Source organism: Ambystoma mexicanum, chromosome 13 (genome assembly GCF_040938575.1).
Source record: "Ambystoma mexicanum isolate Mex_15411 chromosome 13, UKY_AmexF1_1, whole genome shotgun sequence".
NCBI lineage: Eukaryota > Metazoa > Chordata > Amphibia > Caudata > Ambystomatidae > Ambystoma > Ambystoma mexicanum.
In genome coordinates this window covers 772,555,869-772,568,557 of record NC_090938.1, presented here as the reverse complement: position 1 = coordinate 772,568,557, position 12,689 = coordinate 772,555,869, and the positions used below count along the sequence as shown (strand labels likewise).

At 45.7% G+C, this 12,689-nt stretch overlaps 1 long non-coding RNA gene across 1 annotated transcript in view; it reads right to left on the bottom strand.

Moving 5' to 3' along the window:
- Positions 1-417: 417 nt before the first annotated feature.
- The window catches only part of LOC138521934 (uncharacterized), a 73,360-nt gene continuing 61,088 nt past the window's right edge, over positions 418-12,689 (bottom strand). The window contains exon 2 of the long non-coding RNA XR_011283180.1: positions 418-851. This is a non-coding gene — a long non-coding RNA (uncharacterized lncRNA). The remainder of the gene's footprint in view (positions 852-12,689) is intronic.

The following is a 12,689-nucleotide window of genomic DNA, read 5'->3' as shown; positions in this document are numbered from 1 at the left end:
GAAATCCGATACACACCCACAAACCTCTCCTTCCTGCACCCATTTCCACAGAGAAATGGCAGGCAATGATAACGTGCACCATGTCTTCAGTTAAGGCGTCAGCTGAAATTATAACAGGTCTATCCGCCCAAGACAGAATTCAGCCCCTAACCGCCCCCACCCTTCTCTGGTGGTTTCACAAATCAAAAGATGGACAAAAAGGTGGTAGAAAAGAGAATTTCCCATGTAGAAATGAATTTGCAACTCAAATTTAACTATGCAACATTGAGATGGCACTGCAGTGACAATACTCACTGTATCATCAGGCTCAGAAAGGTGTCGGCCATTTTAGACATTGCTTCTTTTACCCCATTCAAAATATGCCCCTGTTGCTGCTTATAGCTTTCAATATTGTAAAAAATTGATGAAACCATGTGATTGCTTTCGTCCAATCAAAAGAATATTTATTTATTAGCTCTTTGTTTGAATTTCACATATTGCCATTAAACATCTAACATAGGAAAGCAGGGCAATGTTAATCATTTTTAATAATCGTATATACCAGGATAGAATAATAGTTAGAAGAGGCTGAATTTGTCATCTCCAGCTTCTTTCATACTGCTCTGCAGACTTGTCTCTCTCAATTATTGTGATCTTTTATTCATTTCCCCCAAAATATTCTCTATGAAATTGAAAATCTGGTATCCCTGAAGAGGGTAAATGTCTTGGAAAATCGATTTGATCAGGACAGCATGTTTTCTCTTTGATGGAGAACCTCCTCTCGCAGAATGGTAAGGCATGTTCTCCCGGGATGTGGCACCCACCTCCGTCGCCATGGACGCCAAGTTTCCTCATCATGGAGGCCTTGTTCTCTGTTGAGGAATATTAAAGACAAAATGCACCCATGTTAGGATCAGTGAAGCAGTGGAAAGAACACATCTTTATACTTTATTGCCTACTTTTAGAATATTTCCATTCTAGTTATGCACGTTAAGAAGAGCATTGCCTCAAAAATATAGATGCATGTTTCTTGTGAATGAGGATAGTCGGTGCTCTAATACTTTGCTTATGCCCACTATGGAATTGCATTCCAACCCATTCTAGGCAAAGTGTTGCAAATGCATTTCCTGCAACATCAGTACATCCAAGATTTTATAAGATACTTATACGATAATCACATCTCATTGGCCACCTGGATAACAGAGATGACGTCCCTAGCTTCTTTGGAACGATGAACATAAAGATATCCAAAGCAAGGACTGTATTATAAATCAACATGTGGAAAATGTTTGCAAGCTACTTCCCCTGACGATTCTGCATGATCATTTGCATGGTTTTATAACATAATATGGGAACTTCAGCTAACTGTCTATTGAGACATAGACATAAAAGATGTCTGCGAATATCATGTGACCTCTTCAGCCTATCTGGAATCGAGCTTGCCCGCTCTAGTGTAGCGGCTCAGACATTGAAATTATCACAGGAAACGTTCATTTCATGAGCGTCACAGAAGTGCGCACGGTGGAACGATGGAAAGAGAAAGAGGGAAGTGGATTGACATGAGGAACAGAGATTCAGATATCGTTACTTGTAGCACAGGATGCAATTAGCACATTCACATGAGAATGGGGTGTACACTCAGTGCTTACGCTACAAGGGTGAATTCTATAGTCTTTGGCATTTTTGAACTACAAACATGGCTATGACCAAATTAAGAAATCTTGAAAGTTGGAATGTATCAAAAAACATGTCAATGATGTACATAGATTTTATTTAAGGCACAGGAAGATGGTCAAGGGGACCAAAACATGTACCGATAGTGGCATGATATACTATGGACGCCATTAAGGAGCTTCTTTTTTAATTTAATTGAATGGGCTAAAATTAATGGATCATCAAATCAAAGATGATAAAATGAACAGCTGGATTAATAGGCAGGAACATTTGGCTAAGAGTGTTTATCCCCTATGCATAACTGTGTACCCCATATTTGATTCTTTTTCAGGGAAAGTGCACATAGGTGTGCCAGTCATTGCTGGGTTCTCATGGCATGCACATGTGCAGGCTTTACAGGTAAACTATTTCACCCCCACATGAAAGGTACAAAGGTCCAGATGTTGCTGTTAGGCCGATGATTTAGCCAACATTAAACCTCACAAAAACTCCTCTAAACAACCATAGACACTGGGGACAGACTACATTAAAAAGCAATACAACCCTTCGAGTGTTCTTAGTACCTGGGTATAAACACGAAAAGAGTGGTCTTGATTTGCTACAACATATATGGGATACATTACTCACCGTAATCATATTTCTGATGAGAGTAGCTGCTTAGATTCACATGCTATGCATAGGCCGACATCTAGTGGTAGCCCCAGAGTATTACATTTTTTGTTTTCGTAACTCGAAAAAGGGACATCGACGGGGCGCGACAGTTATACTATCCCTAGTGTGATGTCCACTATACCCATGGTCCTTCATGCGTCGATGTCCCTCAGATTCTTTTGTTTCTAACATGAGGTAGCATGAGGTGTAGCACGAGTACATATGTAATAAAGCAGATAAGAGTAGATAAGCCAGAAAACACCTATGCACCTTCAACTCCATGGGGGAGGAAGGGTGGGCGCATGTGAATCTAAGCAGATACAAGCATCAGAAATACTATTAAGGTGAGTAATGTATCCCTTCTGAGGCTTGTGGATCTGCTTAGATCACATGCTATGCATGGATTAGTGAGCAGTGTCTATAGAAGGTGGTGGGTTGTGAGAAGGTACAGCAGCAAATAGATGTGTTAGCACTGTGCACTAGGACCCCAACCGGCCCATAAAGCTGGGGGTTGCCCAATAGCACTTTAAGATGAGTAGCAGCACCCGTGAGATGGATGGGGATGCAGATTAATACCCTCGCATGGAATCAATAATGACAACTCAATAGTTTGGCAAAGTGAGTCCGTTTAATGACAAATACAAAAAACAGGGAGTTCCTGAACATCAGCAATCGCTCGATCTTTCTTCTCGCTTCACAACTTCAACGAACTTCATAAAAAACACATCTTATATACTGAAAACTCGTCATCACTGACGTGTAACGCTTAAAATGTTGCATGCAATTCTATTGGTTATAGGAAAGTAACTTTAATATAGGTACTATATCTGAATATCGTAATCAAGTGAGGGGATTGGATAAACAGTGTCAGGTGGGGCATCGGAGCCCTTCCTTCAAAATGGCTGCCGTAGACGTCACTAAAAGTACGTCTCATTGGTTCTACTAACTATAGGACCCTAGATTACTTGGTCCACTATGATTGGGTTGGCATCAACCCTACTCATACTTTCCCACCAGCCTAGCAGCATGCTCGTCCGCTCCCCCAGTCTCCTTCCAATTATTGCAACAATCAATCATCACTTCAGTGGTCATGTGTCAATTATTTCTTTGTATCTTGGCATCGAGACTGCTTCTTGGTCTGGAAAAGTGAAGGCACCTGGGCATGGCACAATTCCATGCATAGGTGTGAAAGTTTCATCCCTTTGCTGGCTCGGTCACGTGATTCCGACACTGTGAAAGTCGTCTTCATTTGTGTATTTGATTTAATTTTGCCAGCCATCTGCCTCCTGTGGCTTATCTTGACCTTTCAGAATAGGATACTCTGTTCTTCTCTTCATTAAATGTATCTACTATTGGCCTACTTCAGCTGGTACAACCTTGGCTTCTTGGCATGACTTGTCTTCGTCTGAGTTTCTGTCTGTCCGTAATTCTCAATTTTTCTGCTGCAAAGCTCTCCTCGTGAGACCTTAAGTAACCTTTGGTCAGTTCTGCTCTTGTGCGTAGTGGAAGTATACTTAAATACAGTTCTTTTCTTGAGGTCGATATCTATAGGTGGCTCTTGCTACACTCTATTTAACTATTAAGCTTTAGCAAGCCTCACGATTTTGTTAGCTTCTTGTGGTTCATTGCATACGTACACGTGTAAGCTGGCTGAATATCTACATCACGCTTATGGCATAAGCATCTAACATTTGACATTGTTATTTCGCTTTAAACTCAGGATGTCACTTATCCATGGTGTTTCGTCTCTTTTCATCATTCATAGGTCGTCATATCTTTTATATGTGAGTCAGTCCGGGTTCTTGTGATGTCACTATTCGTCTTCTTTTAACACTTTCTTGGCGTCTTCCGGTATTGCATTTTGACAATCGCCATTCTGTCTCACTTGTCGATATGGTTTTCTCAATGGGTACCTTACTGTCCAAGGTTTCTTAGGTGCAGGTACTTCAATAGGTGCTGTCAGTCTGATAGGTACTGGGCAGAGCCCCGTTGTTGCTCTCTGCTGGTTTATTTTCTCATCATACGTCACATATTTTGGCGTGAACATTCCTGGCACCTCAAAATGGGCGGTGGGGGTGCGAATCGTGTTTGGGACCTCCTCTACAGCACCGCTTGCCCCACCTGCGAATCTGCTTTAGAACGTGTGCCAATGCAGTAGTGCTGAGTAAAAGTATGTATAGAGCTCCATGTAGCTGCTTTGCAAATGGCGTCCAGGGGGATGTTTGCAATAAAGGCCAAGGTAGCTCCTGAACCCCTGATAGTAGAGCTGTATGCATTTCACTATCCAGTTGGAGATGCCATTTTTTGAAGCATGGTCACCTTCCCAGCCAGCTGCGATGGAGACAAATTTTTCGTAGCGGTTTTGTCTTGTTTACATAGTAAAGAACCGCCCTCCTTACATCTAGTGTATGGAGGTTTTTCACAGCTGAGCTTGAAGGGTTTTGAAAGAAAGCTAGTAGTTCGATAGACTGACTGACATGGAAATTAGAAATGAACTTCGGTGAAAACCTAGGGTGCGTTCTTAATACCAATTTGTCTTTGTGGATAACAAAGAAAGGGTTTTGCACTGACAAAGCTTGTAGTTCACTGACTCTCCTTATGGAGGTGATAGCCCCCAGAAAAGCCGTTTTATGTGTGAGGTGTTTAAGGCTGGACTTGTGCGTATGAGCTTTGCAAGTACAACATTTGGGTCCCACCATGGGGGCAGGTTTGAAATGGGAGGGTGGAGTCTTTTTACTCCCTCCATGAATGCCTTGATGACGGGGGATCTTCCACTCGGACACCTTACTCTGAGAAGTGGTGTACGTGGATAGAGCCGCTAGGTGAACCTTGATTGAGTTAAATACTAGCCCTGAGTCTAGTAAGTGGAGCATGTAATGAAGAATTTGTGATGCCGTACATTCGATCTGGTTTACCTTTTTCGACTGGCACCATATTACAAATCCTTTCCATTTGTTAAAATAACAGTGTCTGGTGTTTGGTTTTCGTGCCTCCTTGAGGATTTCCATACACCTTTGAGGTCGTTTTAAATGGCCAAACTCTATGACTTCAGGAGCCTAGCTGCCAAGTTCATGGATTGAGGATGTGGGTGTAACGTTGTCCCCCCGTGTTGGGTGAGCATGTTGGAGGGGCACAAGAGTTTGATTGGATCGCACATCGCCAGTTTGCGCAGATGCAGAAAAAACAAGGTTGTCTCGCCCACATAGGAGCAACCAGGATAAGCATCACTTGTTCCTGGTACATCTTGTTCACTATTCTGCTCAGTAGCAGTGGTGGGGGAAAAGTGTAGGCAAATTTCACTGACCAACTCATCCACAGGGCGTTTCCCTTGGATCTGGTTTGGGGAAACCTGGATGCGAAGTCTGGACATTGAGTGCTGAGGCTTGTGGCGAACAGGTCTAACTGAGGATAGCCCCAGAGGGAAAATATGTCGTCTGAAATGTTTTTGCTGAACTGCCACTTGTGCTCTTCGGGTAGAGGATCTCTGCTGAGTGAGTCTGCCAGAGAATGGAGTTCCCCTGGAGCGTGATGCAACACTAGGAACATGTTCCGCTTGAGTGCCCACTTCAAAGTTATTTGGGCTAGCCTGGACAGACTTGGAGAGTCTGTGCCTCCCTGCTTGTTTATGTAAAACATAGCAGTGGTGCTCTCTGTGAGGACTTGTACTGTTTGGCCTGATAGATGCACCTGAAAAGCTTGCAGGACTTTGAGCAATGCTAGTAGCTCTAAAAGATTTATGTGATTCTGGGCTGTGATATGGGTCCACAGGCCATGCGCTGTGTGGTGAAGGTAATGGGCTCCCCACCCGGTGAGTGATGCGCCTGTTGTGACAATCGCTTGCACTGCATGGTTGTGAAAAGGTTTCCCCTTCAACGGATTTTCCTTCGTCCACCAGCTTAGCGCTTGAACTCGGGTTAGCGAAACAACCACTAGATCGTCCCACTGACCGCTTGCCTGAGACGACTGTTTCGCTAACCGCATTGGGCACATGCGCAACCGGGCGTGCGGGACCAGGTAAATGCATGAAGCCATCATCCAGAACAAGCACATTGCTTTGCGTATGGTTATTTGGCAACCGGTTAGATACTGAGGTATTTGCAGCAGTATGTTCTGCACTCTTTCGTTTGATGGAAAGACTAGACCCTCTTCTGCCTTTATGACAGCTCCTAAGATTTGTTTTGCTTGGAACAAGACTTGAGGTTTTCTCGCTGATTGAGAATCCCAATTGGAACAGAAGATTGATTGTTCTCTGGGTATTTTGCTTGCAAATTTGGGGGAAATTCCCCTGTTATCAGCCGGTCGTCCAGATACGGGTAAGCTGGGATTGATTCTCTACGTAGGTGCGCTGCCACTACCGCTAGTACCTTGGTGAATACCCTTAGAGCGGAGGCTATGCCGGAGGGTAGCACCTTGAATTGGTAGTGTTGGTTCGCCATTTTGAAGCACATGAATCTTCTGTGCACTGGCAACATTGAAATATGAAAGTATGCATCTTTCATGTCCAAGGTTGCCATGTAGTCTCCCTGTTTTAGCAGTGGGATTACTTCTTGTAGCGTTGTCATGCAGAATTTTTGTGGCTTGACATAGGTGTTCGCAGGCCGCAGGTCTAGGACAGAGCACATTGTTAGGTCTTTCCTGGTTTGCCAGGACGATTTCTATGGCGTCCTTTAGTAGCAGTGCTTTGACTTCTTCCAACAGGATGCATTATTTTTCCTGTGTAGTTTGTCTTTGTCTTGGCGGGTGGTTGACTGGTGTTAGTATTAGCTCTATGCAATAGCCCCCCACCATGGTGGAAAGTACCCACTTGTCCGACGTGATCCCTATTAGGCAGAATCCTGTGCAGTGCCCTTAGGGACCACTACACACAATTAAGACCACAGGTGGCAATCCAAGTTTTACCTTTGGTACAAGCCTGTACTACTAAGTTATAGTGGTAGCAGTAGCAGAGCAGCCAGGCTTATCTCAAGAGTATATGAGCAGTAGCCGAGATTACACAAAGGGACCACAATTACTGTGACTCAAGAAAACACTGACTCAAGGTTTCAGGTAAAAAATATAAGTACATTTATTTTTAAACCATCAGTTATAAACACAACACTTCTTTTAAACAAAACCACACGTTAAATATACTACAACTAACCAATTCACTTTGTACAGTATGTCTCAAGGTAAGTACCCTGTGTTTGAATGAACCAGTGTTATGAACAAAACACCAGTTCAGGTTTCTTTCCTTTTATCAGAGAGATTCTTATCTCTACACATGGTTCTAAGAACCTCAGCAGTATAGAGTAAAATACCCTGGGCCTCATTACGACCCTGGCGCTAAATGTTTAACGGCGCCGTAAAAGGCTGCGGCGCCGTTAAACACTGAGCGCCTTACTACGAGGTCCCTTTGCGGGACCCGACCTTAACGGCTTGTCTACACCAGCCGTTAAAGTAGGGACCCGCAAAGGGACCTTGGTGCTAAGTACGGTACCGCAATTTACGGTACCGTACTTAGCGCCTTCCCCATTCCCATAAAGCCCTATGGGGCGAAAATGGGAATGGGGAAGGGCCATGGTTCAATGGGGAATTACCGCCCCGCCAACCTTGGAATGGGGTGTTAAATCCCCATTGAACCATGGCAGACCCGTTACAACACCGGCACCAACCATGGTGCTAATAACGCCATGGTTTAGCGCCGGTGTTGTAATGAGGGCCACTGTGTTTGAATGAACCGTTGTTATGAACAAAACACGATACCATTGATACGGTTGCGATCACTTTTGGACAGTTCGGTCTACTAAAATAAACGCGGATCCGTGACATGAAATGCTACCGGGGCAAAAACACACTTAGCACCTGAGATATCCCGAGGGAGTTGGAGGCAAAAATCACAGGCAATATTTAGGTTAGGCAGACAGCATTGAGAAACACTCAGAAACAGGAGTTCAAATGTCAAAGGGCCGGAGCCAGGGTCAAGTGACACCGTAGACCTGTTGCCGAAGATCACACCATTAGACAGTTCACGATTCAGCGTAGCCCAAAAGTACTTTGATATTGTCAATGTTCGGAAGTAAAAGTTATAAGGAGGGAAGTACAAGGGCAAGCCTTGAAGATGAAGAAAATGGGTTCACCCAGTTTCCTCGAGCAGAACACAGTACCTTATTCCAATGGTGCAGCTGGTGCCCTGGCGGTTGTTCCTGTTGGTTTCCCGCAGACCCACGATTCCTGGAGCTTCGTTGTGAAGGAGGACCTCTGAAGGGGGTCTGCACCACACAGGGATGAAGCCGGCAGCAACGACAACGAATAAAAGGTGCGCTCCTTAAAAACAGGAGAGGCTCGGCAGGTGGCTATCCGGACCACTACAGCAGTGTGCAGCGATTTTGACCACGACGGAGATCTCTGTCTGAAGAAGATGAGCTGGTTATCCCCACCAGGCTCAAGGGAAGAAGACTCCGGACTGGATCTTCTCTTAGTCGTTGAAGGGTAGATAGCTCAGGACTGCAGCAAGGCTTCACCGGGACAGGGTAGTTGCAGCAGCCGTCGTTCTCTCCGCTTCTCTTCGGTTCCTTGCAGTTCCAGAGGCGACTCTGACTTCTAGCCCAAGAGACCTGCCTTTTAAGCGCAAAACCCCGATTCACAAAGCCTGGCTGTCAATCACGCAGCAAGGGGGTTGTCCAACCGGGACAACCACCTCAGCCAATCATGGCAAAGTGCGACTTGGGTTTCCTAGGATACCCTGTGCAGGGGGTGACTACACCCCTTCCCCACATTCAGTCTACCTAGACACCCAGGCGCCAAAAGGAGGGCTTCCCTGCAGAAGCCCGCCAAAAGACGGTGAACAAAGAAGGCGAACCTAGTTTGCCACTCAAAGTAAAACACAAGAAGGACTTTAACAAAAAGAAATAGCGAATAAACCCAACCGGAGCCAAAAGAAAGATGATTAGGTCAAGCGGGTTTATGCTTAAGGCTGCTAAAATAGCCAAAAGCATTACCACGTTTATCTAATATAATCGCGGTAGAAAAGTTAGGGTAGATACCACTGCCACCAGCCACGTCTAAATGTTAAAAGAGCGAAACAATGCTCAGGGAGGTACAGACAGAAAAGGGGTACAGATTAGCCCTTTCCAGTACTCCATGTAAGATGGGGTGTACTGGGTAGGTGGTAAAAGTGACGATGTAAAGTAAATGGCTACTTTACCTTTCTCTGGGGGACAGTAGTCAGCCCCAGCGAAAATGTAGTCAGAGGGCAGTCTTAAAGACAACCCTGGGTTACTACACTGAAGGTGCTGTGTAACCCATACAAGAACAGGGGCACTTGGAGTGGTGTGCTCCAGTGCCCAGGATCACACAATGAGTAAAAACACATAGGCCAAAACACATGTAAGAGTGAAAAAAGGATGTACACTCTTACCAGGTGGAAAAAATAAACTCCAGAAATCCAGCAAAGCTGCTGGGGGACTCACTAGGTGAGGGAAATTAGCCCTATAAGGAGAATTCACCCTAACAATCCCCTCCCACACGTGGGCAAAAGGAGAAATACAACCTCCTATTGGAGAGGCATGGGAGGGAACCTGTAGCGGGTGGTCATTGCGTAGGAGGGGTGGAGCCCCCTCTAGAGGATGATCTGCCCCTACTTCTGGACCTTCTTTGGCCCCTTTGAAAGTACTGTTGGGAGGACTGCCCCTGTGGAGAAGCCCAGGACGAACGTTGCCCACCCTGGTTGTGATTGGAGGACCGCTGGGTGTTTTGTCCTCTAAACCGGCGTGTATTTGAACCTCCTCTCTGCAGGAAGGGCTTGTTATTGAGTTGTCCCAGGGATTTGAGGGTGTCGTACTCCTCTTTTGCACTTTTTAGTGCACCCTCGACCGCTTTCCCAAATAAAGCATTGCGCGTTATGGCATGTTTAAAAGGGTAGCCTGCGTCTCCAATTTGAAACCTGATTGACGTGGCATGATTGGCATGGCATTTGATAAGGGCAGCTTCTGCCATAATTCAGCCCGCATGGTCTGCTGCGTCTAAGTTGTTTTTAAGAATGCAGCTTGCTACTCGTCTCCCTTCAGCAATAGTCTGTAAGAGCTGGGTCTTTAGGGGCTCTGGAACAGAGTCTATTTGTTGTGTGACCTCATCCCACATGTGGCAATTATAGCTGGATAACAGCATAGTGGTGTTAGCTTTTCTGACTTGATAGGCAGCCGAGGAAGCTACTTTCCTGCCCAGGGTGTATGTAGATCTTCTTACTCTCCTTGTCAGGAGGGGCTTCGGCAGAGGCTAAAGGTGTTCGAGTTCTCTTCCTAGTGGTGGGGACTACTAGAGAGTCGGGCTTTAGCTGCCCCGTAATGTATAATGGGTCCGATGGGGCTGGTCTAAACATCTTTTCAATGCGTGGGTTGACCGCCCATGTCAGATTGGGGGTTAGTAGGGAAGGCTGAATACGCCTCTGGACAGATTGAAGCAGTGGGATGACCTGTGCTGCAGATCTCTTATCCCCGAGGATGTCTTCTACAAAGTCTTTATCGACTTGAGCTTCCTGGGTATATAAAGTGTGCTGCAGCCTTTAAGAGCAGGTCATTGTATTGCAGCTGGTTGGCCACTGAGGAATCAGCCACTGGTTCGTCAGTATGGTCTGGGATGATGTATACATCATCATCATCATCATCATCATAGTATTGGTCTAAGTCCCCTGTGTCCCCTTGGTCTTCTGGGTCTGAAAATTAGCCCGGGTCTTGTGAGCCTTGAGTGTCAAAATAATACGTGTCCTGTGCCGCGGCCTGATATGACGAAGTATTAGTATGTGTAGCGTCCAGGCAGGCTCTTTTGTTATCGGGCTGCTTGCTAGCTGCTTCACCTTGAGGGGGCCCTGATCAGGGTGTCGGTCAAAGAAATGTATAAAACTGCACATTCTCCTCATGACCCTATCAAATTGTTCCGGGGTCCAATGGGAGGAGCTTGGCAACACTGAGGGGGCAGGTGTAGGCAGAAGCTCTGGAGCAGGGGGCTGTTTGAGATGCATTGCCCCTGAAAGGGTGTCCTCAGGGGTAGAATAATCCCATCTCTTTGAACCTTGTTATTTCGAGTCACGTGGCGTTGAGTACTTTTTTGATGTTCTTTCTGGCATTCAGTAGGGTGTTATAGATGTGTTTTTTTTTATTAAGTTGCTCATTTTTTAGCTTTTTGCAGTGCCGTTGATGCGTCTTTCGACACACATGCCGCCAGAACCCGAGGACTGCATATTTGGACGCGGTGTCGGAAATGGACTTTGGCGTCTGTTTCGGGGGCCTGTCATGTGGTGATCGCGCCCGCAATGGCTCAGAGGACAGGGAATGTTCTGACCTTCCCTTCAACACTGTGTGTGGCTTATCGGTTGACGACGTGGTCAACTATGGGGGATGTGCTTGGTGTGGCGTGTAATGGAGGTGCTTGAGCCGCCGAGTGTCGTCGCCATATCAGAACCGCCGGCCGGCTTGTCTGTTGGAGTCTGGGGCTTGCACACGGGAAACCATTGGATCTCGAACGCCCTCGGCGTCACTTAGGACGCCGACAGCGCTAGAGGCTTCCTTGCTGTGCATGGAGGTCTCGGCCTGCATGGCGTGGGTCCAGCATTTAGTCTTTTGGTCCTTTAAAGTTTTTGGCCTAAACAGTTTGCAAGACTTGCACTGTTTTTATGGCGTGGTTCCTAGGGAGGCAAAGGTTACACGCTCAGTGTGAATCCTTCCAAGGAAACTTCCTGTTACAGGAAGGACAGAATTTAAAAGGAGTATTTTCCAAAGTGTAAAAAGATGGCAGCCTGGCTGAATACAAGGAAATATAGGGGAATTTTTATTCTCTAAAGTGAGATGGAATATGAACCTCCCCCAGCTCTCCCTACTGTACAGGGCCGAGGCCCGTTGGGGCCTAGATAGGCCGCAGACAAAGTTCGTCGAAACAGGAGTCGTTGTCGTCGATGGATGGTCTTGTCCTCGTAAGCAGTTGCCGGAGATCTTGGGGTGAACGATTGTCGAAAGGACAGAAAAAAAGTCTAACTTTAAACTTTTTCTAAGTAATGGCGACAGCCAAGAAGGAACTCTGCGATATGCATCCGAAAAGGATGGGGGAAAAAAACAATCTGAGGAACCTCGACATATGAAGGACCATGGGAACAGTGGACGTCACACTAGGCATAGTATTACTGGCACGCCCTGTCAACATCCCTTTGTGTTTCGAAAACAAACAATGTAATACTCTGCGGCAACCACTAGATGTCAGCCTATGCATCACATGTGATCTAAGCAGATCCACAAGCCTCAGAAATGTATATATATGACAAATATTACATGCCTGTAATAGTCTTTCTGATGCTTGTATCTGCTTCGATTCACATGATTTGCATAGACCGACATCTAGTGGTTAGTGCGGAGTATTGC